A 13,711-nucleotide genomic window follows, 5' to 3' on the forward strand; every position below is an offset into this window, starting at 1 on the left:
CCCAGGCACCAACAGCGACCGATAGGCGCAACAGGTCGGGCAGGGGCCGCCGCGCCCCCCGTTCCCGGGCTGCCAGCTCGGCGGCCTCCGCGCTGCTCCCGCCTGCCTCCGCTTCGGCTCGCGCTCGCTTTCCCGACTGGGAAGCGCAGGCCCTCCTTCCTCCTGCTCCCCGGCAGGGGCTCGCTCCGTGCCGGCGCCGAGCGGGTGGCTCTCGCCGCTGCCGCCGGGCGGGCGGGCGGGGGGCGGCGCCCATCGCGGCCGCCGCCTGCCGGGGAGCCGCGGCGGCGCGGGCGGCTGGGCTCGGCGCGGCTGCGGCGTCCCGTCCGGGCGGGCACGGAGGCTGCCGTGCCGCTCCGAGGTAAGCTCCTCTGCGCGGGTAACTTTGCGGGCCGGCCGGGGCTTTCGCAGATGTGGCAGCTGATCATTGCCCTCCGTCTGCGTTGGAAATCGCCTTGGCTCCATTTTATTCTTGAGATTATTTATACCCATAAGGACTAGTCGCTCTTTAAAGGGCCATTATGCTGTGGGATATTAGCGCCTCTCTGTTTTTCCTAGTATCCAGAGACGGTGCCGGTGTCACACCACGATTTTTGCGAGCCTTTATTCAAGCCTTATTATTTGCAGGTAGAATAGGTTGCAGATGCAGAGAAGTAGGTTTGGGAATGAGCTTCTGGTGCTTGTAAATAGAAGTGCTGTATTTCTATCAGGGGGAAGGAGGAGCAGATTGCAACATTGCTTTTAAAATGAGAGGGAACGCACAGGGGCATTTTCTGTATACCTTCGGACTCAGCAAACTGAGTGAATCTGGTGTGGGGAGTGTGTGTCTGCTTGTCCCGAGAGAGCTAAAGCCAGGATGTATGCATTACGGCTGTTCATTCATCAGCGGCTGCAGATAATGCAATTACCAAGTCAGCGGCGCATGGATGCTGCCCTGCGTGCGACATGCTGAGAATACTGTACTTTAGGAAGCCAACGCTTGCTGTAGTTTGGATAAAACAGAAGCTGGGAATGGCAGGGTATGAAACCGTTGTGTCTTTAAGTGGAAAGGAGGCTACTGGTTAGTCTTACTCTATTGTTTCTGAAGATTTGTATTTTGTGTGCTTCTCTGCAGAGGTGTAAATACCTTTTGCAAGCAGTGCATAAGGAATTCAGGAGTGAAAAATAATTGGCAGCAGTTTCAGGTATCACCAGGGCCTGATGATTGGTAGGTGGTTTAAATGTCTGAGAATACGCAGTAGTTTTAGTCAAATCCTGTCATAGAAGGGGCTTCATTTAGCTCTCAGTTTTTTATTTACAGATGAGATTCTGAAGCTGGGGTATGGCTACCTCGCTCCTGAGGTGTCTTGGAAAGGAAGGAGAAAAAAATCAGCAGCGTGATTGCCATGGACACAACTATTCCTTATTTATTTATTAGGCTATTAGGGTAATGAAGAAAAGCCATGCCTGCCCTGCTGTGCAGATCTCATTTCAGCAAAACTGCCTGGGCTCCTGCTGTTACCCTTGTTTGATTTTTAACCAGTAGGTGCTCTGTGCTCGTCTGAGTGCTGTGGTTGTTACTCCTTTATGTATGGGTTCAGTAAAGGAGCCCCCAAATCAAGGGCATCTGAGTGGAACCCAGATGGTTGACAGTGCGGTTTGTTCGAAGTGGAATCTTTTCTTCACTCTTCTGCCCAAAGATCAGTGTTTCCTTACTTGTAGTTGTTGCTTTTATATTCTGCATGGTATTGCTACTACTGCTGCTGCTTTGGGTAAATATTTGGTATATTTGTATTTAATTTTTATGGATTATGCCACTTGAAGATTGTTCTCTCCTGTATGTCTTGATACTCTGTCATAAAAACACATCTGTCCCAAATGATTCTCTCTCTAAGACACCCGGCAAGGCAAGGGGTGCACGAGGTTACTAGCCAATTGATTTCTCTTGGCTTCTAAAGGCTGCACCACATTGGTTCTGCTACATGGATAGACATACCAAAAACATGTATGTATCACATTGGTTTCCCTAATGAATCCCATTTATTTTTCTTTTGCACTCCCCTTTTCTTGTTCAGTAGGTATACTTATTATCTTTAAATAGGAATAGTTATTTTAAAAGATAATCCTGTTCTGTAAAACCAGTGTAGATTCATAGTGATCTATAAAGTCGTGATATAAATAGTGATATTTTTAGAGTTAAAGCACAGCACGTGTGCCTTTTTTGGAATATATCAGATATTTTGTAAACAGACATAGAAACACACACAAGCTCCCACCTAAGAAGAAAGGAAGAAACAATGCCTAATAAATTTCACATGCCCAGGAGGCTCATCTAAAAGTCAGGAAGGTAAGAATTATGTGCTACATGTGAATATTATTAGCAGCTTCCTTTTTCTTTGATACATAAGTGATTCAAAGAGTATAAATGTAAGGATTCCTCCAAAGGAAGGTCATGTGATAAACAGGTCTCTTCTTGTGTTTTCTGTTTGTAGGGGAGGGAAAATATTTGGAGTAGGGGGAAAGGAGAACTCAGAGAAACTAGGAAGCACTCTGCAAATGTTGGATTACAAGTTTGCTGTTTCTGCAAAGGCTGAATCTGGGGGAAAACCAGGAATGTTAAACCTTTGTGAAAATTACATGTCTTATTTTGAAGAATGAGCTCTGTGTATGTAGTATGTAGTGTATGTGTGCATGCACTCAGGTCACTATTATGACATGGCAGCAGATGTTCACAGAATTTACATATACTGATGTGTTACTGTATACAGTGTGCTAATTAATTGATGAACCTACTACAGAATGCTTTGTCTCAATGGTATTCTGCAGTAGAGAACTACACTGGTTCGTTCTCTATGAACAGTATTCCTCTATGTGTCTTTGGTGTTATTTTTTGTACCTTGACTTTGCTAAATGCCCCTTTTGGTCTTATGGCAGTGCAGTGCAGATGGGGAAATCAAAACAGTGTCCTTGCTGGTTCTGTTTCCTTTAAGCAAAAACTATTTTTTTTATATATATATATATATATGTATATATGTATAATATATCTCCTAAGAGGGTTTACAATCATGATATTTTCTCTTTCTGCATAGTGTTTTGCAATGAGCCACAGAAGTTCTATTGGTCTGATCCTGAAGTCTTCAATCTCTCCCATAATCCCATTATCTGCTGTGGTGCTATATATGTGAATGAGCATTAAGGAATTAGGTTGTACTGTGTGTGTTGTTTGTGGTGCAAGTTAAGACAGGGTCAGCACTTTCATTGCTTAGGTGTAATTTATATCAGAGCAGAGGCTACCTATAGGATTATGGAAACAGCTGTGCCTTTAAGAACAAACAAGTTTTCAGCTGAGAAGCTTTTTTTTTCTTTTTGGTGAAATATTTGATTTGGATTTATTCAGCATTGGGAAATGCTCTGGCAGCATGGATAAAGTTCAGTGTTCTTTGAAAATTGTTTTTACTTCAGGCCTTTGAAGTTCTCAGTCATGGGTAGGTTGTTTTAGTCTTTGCTCTTGTTGTGTAAAAGACTATGCCAGGGCTTTTACTAGCTGCTTAGGATCTCTGAAGTAAGAACATAAAAGCTTGGGTTTGCAACAATGCTGGATACCCAGATGCTTTCCTTCACTTTTTCCCTTTCCTTGGGTGACTGACACTTCATCTGTATATCTAAATAGGGCTTTATGAACCTGACCTTAGACTTTAGCATGATTTCAGCCTCTGCTCCTTTGCAGACTGCGTTGTGACCCTTCTGCTTGTCACAGTATAAGCAGGTTTTGGACTCAGTATTTGGATCAGTTAGAGGAGAGGTTTTGGGAAGTGATGCTGTCATGTCTTCACACTCAGCCAAGAGAGTGCTTACCCAAGCATGACAGTAAAGGCAAATGTGCTACTGTAGGTGTCTTTCAAAGAAGGTGTCATACTGATGCCATACGTGCTTGGGTTCGTCAGCACTTCTGAATTCTTTCTGCATGAAAATTGATCCATGCCAAACTGCTTGGGCAGTGGTGGTCAGACACTTCGTGATAGCTCTGCCAACTAGATACAGTCATGCCTCACTCTCATTAAGGTTGCTAAAAGAGACACTACATGCCATCACAGAGAGAAATACTATTACAATACTGGAAGAAATAGCACTTCTGTATATCCTTTTTCATGGTTTCACTAAGATATAATGAAGCATGATTAAGTAATTTTGTATTCTTGCATCATAACTGTTCTTTGCATCATTGCTGTTCTTTGGAATGTGTTTAGGAAAACAAATAGTATTAGATGAGAATAATGAGGTAGAAAAACTGGTTTGTGATCAGACACTTCTCAGATCAGACACTTGGTATTGGAATTTGGGCGTGTGAATGCCCGTATGTCAGTTGGTATTTTACACTTTCTCGCTTCCTTTACATCTTGACATCTATCTAATGTGTGCAGTGTAAGTCTGGATATTTGGGTTTCTTACCTATTCAGAGTAAGAGGAGATGATCTGGATTGATTTTTGGGCAAGTTTGTGCCATATCCTCTGTTAAGTCTGTCTAACCACAGAATGAGAGTGTAGCACTAAATCTGTTTCTTATCTACAAATGCCAGCATAGCAGGCAACTCTGCAATCACTTTCCAGTTGAAGGAAATGAGATGTGGAGAGGTAGAGCAATTTCTAAAAAAATTTATCTTTTATATCCATGGCCAGTCTTGTAACAGTTTATTGATGTTTGCCCTCTTCATAAACAATAAAAACTTTGAAGTGAATGACCTTATCTTAGAAAGCAAACTGTTGCTAAAATTATTCTTTGCTAGGAAAACTTCTGAAATAATTCTACTTCCTCTTACACTGAGAACTAAGAGAAGAGTATTTGGTACTGTAACAGCTGCGGGTTTTCAATGCCTCCATCAAAATGGGTAAAAAGGAAATGGCAGCATGCAGGAAAATGTAGTTTGTCTACAGAATTGATTTGTAGCTATAATGGTCTTTCAAAGAATCAATTATTTGTATATAATAACAATATTGATGTAAGAAGGCTATTCTGGTCTTGAATAAACACTGCAACCCTCATTCACATAAGGAACAGAAATGATTTTTTCTTAGAGCAGAACATAGTTAGAATGAAGATGACAGTTAGAAAGGAGATTGATACCAGAATATGAGTTCATTTTCCTTTTTTTCTATGTCTGTATTTATCCTATAATTTAAGAGTCAGAAGTAGTAGCTGATGAATTGTTATTATAAGCTTTGTGAGTTTGTGACCAGTCTCCAGTGTTGCCATTACAAGAGACACACCAGTGATGCCAGGAAAGCCAAGTCTAGTGGTCCTTGCAGTCAAATGCCTTTTTATAATCACAGGCATGGTTTTTTTTGAGTTAGGCAGGGTGAATTAGTTGTGTGAGGCCCTAAGAGAGAAAGGCCAGTTTTAGGGACGGTGTACTTAGACTTTTGTCCAGCTACATCAATAGCAGTAATGACATGTGAGGTAGTGTTAGCCCTCAATTAGATCAAGCCCACAGTTTAGAAGAGCTAAGAAAAAGCAATGAGCCCTGCATCCGCACAGAATCGTGTTTGACATAATCTGGAGTTATAGGTGGTGTTGTCTTAAAAATACTCATATCAATTCTTCTGAAATTTGTACGTTCATTCATGGTAGATAAAGATATCATTACAAAAACAGTCTAGGTGAATTTATAGGTATTTATTCTTTTGTCATTGGTGTTACTTATGCGAGAAAGAGTACAGGATTAAACTAGGTCTGTTTCCTACTCTATCTATTCTCTTGTGATGTGCTCTGAGTTCTTTAAATACTGGGAAAAACTCTTTGTTCAAGTAAGACATGTCTTTGCAGTGGTGGTACTTGTAACTTCCTTCTGTTGGCCAATTTTGTAGAATTTTATGGAATGAAGTGTTGGTTTTACACACAGTTATTTTCCTGAAAACTTGGCTGAAATTTATTTGCATGTGAAGTACCTTGAATCCTCATGGAAAACCATTCTTCTGTTTTGGGGAGAAGCAAGTCACAAATTATAAGCTGTATTGAGAGTGTTGCCAGTCATACAGCACTGAGCTCTGCAGACACTTGTTGGATATTAAAGTGTGGTTGGCAGTCTTTTGCTTAACTTCAAATTGAGTTTTGTATGATCATGACAGGAGGCAGACAAGCCAGTGTTTGGCAGGGGAGAAGACCCCAGGGAGATAAATGTGACCTGTTGGTGTCTACGTTTTGCCTTGGAGGATGACCCAGGTCCTAGATGCTGGCTAACGCACTGGCACCTGGGGTCTGACTTCATACTGTTCCTAGCAAAAAGTCTGAACTAAGTGTGTGAGTTGAGGCTGCCTAAAAAGGCCATGAGTCCTTGCAGCAGATATTGTGAGACTGTGGACTATTTTCAGATGATTCCCACCTCATCTTGCCCATCTGAAATTGTCACTGCAAAGGTAGAATACTTGACTAGAGGCTGTACTGTGGAGAGTCTCCTCACAGTGCTGTGTCTGTTTTCTCTGGGAATACCAGCAGAGCCACTGAATGCTCATCCTGAGGTTCCTTCCAGAAGTAAATGAATTCAGTGCTCCACACAGTTGTGAGGATACAATCTCTGTCTTCAGAAGACTTAAAGAAGATCTTTGTGTGAAGTTTCCTCCTTCATGTAGTGAGAGAGATATATGGCACATGGTATTCAATGTATCAACTTAGAATTGTCAGTCAAGTCTTTTGTTGCAAAAAACATTGCAATGAATTTCTGCTCACTGCCCTGTGCCAGTATAATATGTTTCAAGAAGATATCTTCTCATAAACCTGTTGAGAACAAGTCTGCCAAACTGGAAAAGAATATATCACATACATAAACATGTTGGGGGTGCAATTAAAAGCTATATATGCCCCAAGAGTTGCAGCTTCCAGAAAAAAAATCATTAGGTATCACAGTTTCTCTTGATGCAGTGTGACATTTGAAGAACTAGAAATAGTATTCTTATTACACATTTTAATAGGTGACTAGATACTTAGTTTTGTTTCTTGTTTTGAAAGTCTGTTTGTGCTGTCAGTACAACTAGACTGAAAGCTTTTAAAAGGCTGATTAATTATTAAAATAACCCACTAAATATTTTACATGTTTTAATTTTTTTTATCTATTGATACTTTTCTTCAAAGAGATTACACTATCAGAGGAAAACCTTACTACAATATGTGCTAAGAATTTATATCAATTCCTATAAAAGATTAACAAGTTTGAAGGTTGTGTAAATATTAATTTCCTCACTGTATCTTTGCTTCAGTTTCTTCTCTCTGTCCTATACCTCTCCAAATCTTTTAGTTGGGTAAGTAACCGAATAACTGTTTCTTTTTTGAGAACTCATATGTCCAGCAGATGTATGCTCCCCTCATGTAAGCTGATATAGGAATGTACAATAAATGCAAATCCATGTGGCAGAAAGTTTGCCTTTTAGAAGGTAGGATGTGCCAAGCAACAGTACTGTTGTAAGACTGGGATGGATACACAGCCGTGAAGAACACTTGGTTTGTGTCCTACCTTGCCATGTTATTAGGCACCATCTCTTAGCATATCTGCGAGTTGTGAGTCTTTAAGGCCAGCTGTATAAGAGTACAAAAAATCATAGAATCAGAGACTCCAAATCTGGAAATCACATTTCCTCAGACACTGAAGACACTTGGATTTGAATTTAATGTCTTGAGAAAGGCAAGAAAATATTTTACTTGCTATTTCTAACATCTAGATGTTTCAAAGACCTGTACAAATTGTGTTGTGGTTCTCCTAAAGGTGGTGCTTAGTTAGATGTATGGCGGTACACATATGTGCACACAAACAATGTATTACTGTTCTGGACCTTTTTTTCTGTTTTACTGATTGGATTCAGAGAGCGCTGGCACCAGCTAAGATCAAAGTCCTCATAAGAACAGGCTTGTGCAAATACACCAGAGACAGCATCAACCCAGAGTGCTTTTGGACTAAGGAAGTGAAAAGACTGGGAAAGGGAGGACTGGGAGAAGGATGTAAAGGCAGTGGGGCATAGTGCTGTTGACATGGACTCTTGGATGAGGAATGAGATGGGGCCTGGAGGGCTCCACATTTTCCTTTCCTTAGTAGTTTGGCTTTGGTCTGTGATCTGGTATTACTGGGGAGTTTGCATATTTGGTAGTGAGTTCTTTTCTGCCTCAGACAGATATGAGGTAGCAGAAAAAACCTCACTGACATTCCAATCTCTCTTTCCTAGCAGTTCACATAGTTTTGTGAGACTTCCTTTGTAAGGACTTTCATAAGTAATACACTGCTTATTCAATTGTGAGATATATTATCCATTAAAAAATGCCTGAAAGTGCTTGGAAAGAAAAGAAACTTCACAATGGCTTCACAAGAGAGATTGCTGTCTTACTGGATGTATGACATACTCGTGACAGAACAGACCTTCAATCTTTGATCCTAATCACTTACTAACAGTGAGCTTTTAATGAAAATGTTCTTAAAATATGTATTTATTGCTTTAGTTTGCTACGTTGTCTCCAGAACACTGCTCTAAAAATATCTATGTTTTAATCACAAGACTGTGCTTGTTTTCTTTAAAGTTATTTATACTTAAAAAAGGGAAACAAAGCTCTCAAAGACCATTTCCTATTACAATTTCTGGGTCACTGCACCCCATTGTATAACAAATGAATATGAATAGGGTAAATGACTAGCCATTTGACAGTCTTTGTGTTTATGGTGTTGAACAAGTAATTATTAGACTTAAATCATGTCACTCATGTTTTATTTCTAATTAGCTGAGAGATGTGATATATCTTTACATGATTGTTGTGATCTTTTATAAAAAACACTAGTTGGTATCTGTATGGGTACTAAAACCAAACAGTAAGAACTCCAAGAGAAAGGGTTTGTCAAGCAGGTAAACTAGGTGGGGATCCTTGGGTTAGCAGCCATGGAGGGACAGAAGGGAATAGCGTTACTTAGCTCTGAAGGGCGGAAAGTGGGATAGGCTTAGAGCAGTCAGATGTTCCACATAAAATCACTCTGTTCAGTGCAGGAAATGAATGAGGCAGAGGTGCTCCTTCTCCCTACAGCTGGCTTTAACTCATGGCACTCCTGCCAATAAGTCTTTTTTCTCAATGCTCGTATTTTGTGTGGCTGATTCTCTTTGGGTGGAATTTTGATTAAAAAGAATCCAAGTCTCTTGTTTTGCAATCAGTTTACTGCAGGAGTAAAAGTACCACAGTATCTCACCTCATCTCCTTCAGCTTCTCCCTTCAGGATGGGGGATTTACAGAGTCCTAATATGTGCATTTGTAAGATTGGGAGACAGCATCTGGAGAATCACCTGCTATGTTGTGAGGCCTCATTAAAAAGAGAACAAAACAACAACAACAACAACCCTTTGCCATCTCACAGCCTTCACTTTTGTTCCTTCTTGCTGTCTTGCATTGTTTTTTACTAGAACAAACAAGCTATGAGCGCGCTCAGATGTGCGTTATTTGTGCCCAGTGAAAACCATCATGTCAGGCATGTGCTCATTGTGTTGATCTGAACAAATGTTCTGCTGCTGATACTGCGCTCACTAGGGCCCAGACACTGTGTGAGCTGTGGTATTTTGTGACTCATGCTTCATCAAGCTGTAACTGTTAGTTGTGTTCTAGCCTTTACCACTGCAAGGGATTTAACATCTGATCCAAACTTATTGGACTTGATGAAACAATCTCATTGCCTTCAATCAGCTACATTCATCCGTAAGAATTTTGGGCTGAGTTGTCAGGATAGGATGTTAAATAATTTCTCCCTTTTGATTTTTAAATTTCAGTGCGTTGGTCTGGAATTAACAGAGTGAGAGAGACTCTGGAAATGCTGCAGTGGCATGGTAGTTGCCTTTGAGCAACATTTGAGGCTCAGTAGATGGTATAGCCATACCACTGTTGACAAAAATGACAGATGACAAAAACACCTCTTGAACACCACATTGTTTAGCCTGTGATTCTGTCCACCACTGCAGAAATTGCCTGTTGTGAAGAAAAGATGTTTGCAATTTCCAGAGGTCAGCCCAAGGGGAAGGTCCAGTCATGGGTGGTTCGGTGCTCCCTGTGGCTTGTATAGATTCCTCAAAGAGAGTTGATAGAGGAGCTCTGGAGAGTGCCACAGATACTACCAGCTGACAGTCCAGTAAGAAAAGACAATGTGGGCATCTCTATCTCTCTCTTCCAACACAGAAAATTTCCCAATCATAATGTGTTTAAATGAGCATTTTAATTTACTTCTTGTTGTCACTGGAGCTGTGTAAGTTTTCTTTTTATTGAATGTGACATTTCTCTTCCTTTTTCTCAAACAATGTCTTGCTGCCTTTTTAGATGAAATACTGTGTTGTGTTTTTTGTTATTTGTTTTTTGTTTTTAAAAACAATATAATCCAATTTACATAGTCTGGTATTTATAAAGGCTTGTAGGTCAGCCCTGTGAAATCCTGTGACTAGTTCATGATATCTCCTTGTTCTGTTATGAAAGTTTACAAGCCTTTGGGTAAGATACATGATAGATATTTCACAGATAGTTTCATTTCTTTTACAGGAAAACTAAAATTTTATGATGAATGATTTCATGCCTATCATAAGTTTTATGCCTCTGCTAGTATTTTTCAGTACAGTAACATCACAATGACCGCAAGGTCTTCCACCTTTCTGAAGACTGGAGAAGTCTATAGGAATTTCAGGCTGATTGCAGGCTTTAAGACCCATGTGCTCTAGTACATTCCCTGCTACACAAGCTAAAGCAAAATCATTGTTAGTGGATACTAGCTCAGTGCTCAGCAATTGAATCCCATCCATATTATGCACTCATATAAGTCAATTTGGTGAAGTGAAATCTACTGTTGAATTAAAAAAAAAAAACAACCATAATAATTGTATATAGACACATGACATTCAAAAATATTATGTTGCTTCTCTGGCACATCAGCTACAGTAAGAATTCAGTCACCTGGCAACAGAATTAATTTGTGAGTCCTGAGTACAAGGACAACCCAAAGTCTGTGCCTCTTAGCACTGAGTGACGAGAAATCCTTGCTACTTGAGATGCTGGGTATCACAGATCTTGTCTTGGGTGACTCCATACTGAACTAGCCTTTGGTTGACAGTTAGCTCCTCAGACAGAGCTTAATCCTCTGAAAAGTCTGTTTTACATGGCATTCTGCCAAGCCATGGTCTGTCCTGTATAATTCAGATTTAATTAATTAATTCTGTTTCTAATGGCTTAATAAACTAAGGCCAAGTCTGAGAATGCAACTAGTTTTGTATTTGGAAAGGCTACCATTGAAATGAAGACCATTTTGCTTCAATAAAGAGCATTGGGATCACTGCTTTTCATTATTAAGGCTCTATTAGAATCGAGTCAGTGTCATGTTACGTCCTCCTGTCATCACATACATGCATAGGTACAGGTGATAAAAATTCACCTTCTGCAAGCTGGTGACTGAATACAGGGTAGATACAGTGGAAAGTGTTCAACAAACAGCAAGCTTAACTGAGCCTGTCTCAGCACCCATCCTTGCCTCCCTGCGATGTTATGCCCACGTTCTAGCTGACACATGCTTTGGAACAGGGCTCTCTGAAGCACCTGTCACGCCTCTTGATGTGGTGTCTAAGAGGGGAGGTTTCTATTTCCAGCTCTGTTACTGATATAGTGCAGGGTGACATGTAAATTACACAATGTTCTTTTATGCTTCCACTCTGTCCTCTCTGATGTGGCCGAAGGATCCAGCCCAGTTAGGGTAGCCTTCTACTGTACAGTAGGAACCCTGGTTTATTTGTGCTAATGTCCAAGATGATTTTGGGACAGTAGAGGGATATTCTGCCCACATCTAATAAGTGAACTTACATGAAAACATAAATTCTGTGGAAAGCAATGCTGATGGCTCAGTTCAAGGCAGTCCCTGCTAGGTGCATACTGATTGTGGTACCATCCACAGCAAGTAATTGTTTTGATGTGAGCAAGAGATGTGGCTGTCTTTACATGGCGTTTTGTAAATGTAGAGAGCCATTAACTCTGGAAACATCCACTAATTGTGGATATGCCAGAGTCACAGTTTTAAGCATCTGTTGTATTCTACCCCAGAAGCATCTGTGCTCCCTGTAGTGAGTACGGGAACTTTCATCATATGTGGTCTATGGGAGTGACTTTTGAGTCACTGTGAGTGGAAAGTGCAATAGAACTGTGAGACACTATCTTTGGGGGAAAAAAGTCATTGCTGGAGTTGATTTAATTACCTTCCCTTTCATGAGCTTCCACTCTAAGTGCTGGAGCTTTCTACATTTCCTTTTGTTTGGTCGGTGCTTTGTGCAAATCTGCTAGTGACAAGATTTTCAGAAGCAGTGTATGTTATCTTCCTATTTTGCTTTGCCCTCTATGAAATGTTGAGATAAACACTTTTCTAGACACGGAGTGGTTGTGGACCATATGTTCCTGTAAAAGCTGTAATTTCCCACTGAGGTGTTCTGTTTCCGTTCAGCAGTTCTGTGTGTACTGCGTGCTATAAGACACACAGACTTGAGGAGCTGCATTGTAACCCAGCTGGATACAGTGCTGATGCCGCAACCTGAACCCAAAGCATAGCTCGAGTATTTGGAGCCTAACCTAATGCCAGAGGTGAGAAAAAGCATAGCTCGAGTATTTGGAGCCTAACCTAATGAGTGTGGGTGAGAAAAATTTCTTTTTTAGTTGTATGCAACAGAGAACATAAGTAGAAAGTGTCCTGGTATGATCAAGAGTAGAAGACTGTTGTTTATGCTCACACAACAGTGATAGCGCAGGGAGACTGAGCCAGAAGGATCATGTAATAGAGGAGCAGCTATTCAATCACTAATCACACAGTTCCATTCACTGTATACCCCAGCATTAAAATAACTAAAATAGGATTGTCACTTTCCCCAACCATTCTATACCTCAGACACTCACTTCATATGTGAAGGTAAAGTTAACAAGTGCCATGGGTCTTCCCAGGGTCCCTGATGGTTCCTACAGAAGAACCACTGTTGCTTGAATTTCAGACTGCATGATGCTGAATTCACTCAGTATTCCACCGTATTCACATCTGTGAGTGTGAATCACATGTTCAAGGCCTCTTAAAATACTTATGTAAGTTTACTCCTTTTTTGTTAACATTATTAAGGTTGACCAGCCAGTGACTTAGAGGGTATTTGGGTCCATCATTTTGCATCTAGCTCTTTTTTTCTTTTTTTTTCATAAAGGCCAAATCCATATCAATCAGGGACATGAACGTGGAAGAATTAGCTTTTGTTGTGACAGCTGGCCTAGCACATGTCACAGATGAGGGCTTATGGTGAAAGAGGGACTGTGCACAAAGTTCACTGCAGCTATAAAAATAAGGTGGCCAGTCTCCCTGCTGTGTGTTGGGCTCTTGAGCCTTGAGCTCCCGAGTGTGGACCAGGAGACCCTTATGCTCTGTGCTGACCCAGCCAGAATAAGAGGGCATGGGTAAGGAACAGCAGAATGATCAATTGTGCGGCTTTCTTATTTCATCGTAGCCTTCTCTAGTTACTGAACCATTAGTTATCCAACTTCATTTACTATAGAAAGCACCTACATGATTAGTCCTTGCTTAAGTTTTGGATGTCCAAATTAGGAAAGCTGGAAGCACAAAGGAGCACAAGGAAACAGAAAACAAATACAGTTAGCTAAAGGAAGAAGATATTCAGCACATGAACTCCTCTCAGCTGGACTCTTATGAGCAACTGTTTTTCTGCCTTTATC

General features: G+C 40.8%; 1 protein-coding gene across 2 annotated transcripts in view; it reads left to right on the forward strand.

The window, feature by feature from the left end:
* The first annotated feature begins 284 nt into the window (after positions 1-284).
* The window catches only part of SORBS1 (sorbin and SH3 domain containing 1), a 160,970-nt gene continuing 147,543 nt past the window's right edge, over positions 285-13,711 (forward strand). For both annotated transcript variants that reach the window (XM_033515627.1, XM_033515629.1), the window contains exon 1: positions 285-358. The gene's annotated coding sequence lies outside the window, so the exon portion shown is untranslated. The remainder of the gene's footprint in view (positions 359-13,711) is intronic.

The sequence above is a fragment of the Parus major genome, chromosome 6 (genome assembly GCF_001522545.3).
Source record: "Parus major isolate Abel chromosome 6, Parus_major1.1, whole genome shotgun sequence".
In the NCBI taxonomy this organism is placed as follows: Eukaryota; Metazoa; Chordata; class Aves; order Passeriformes; family Paridae; genus Parus; species Parus major.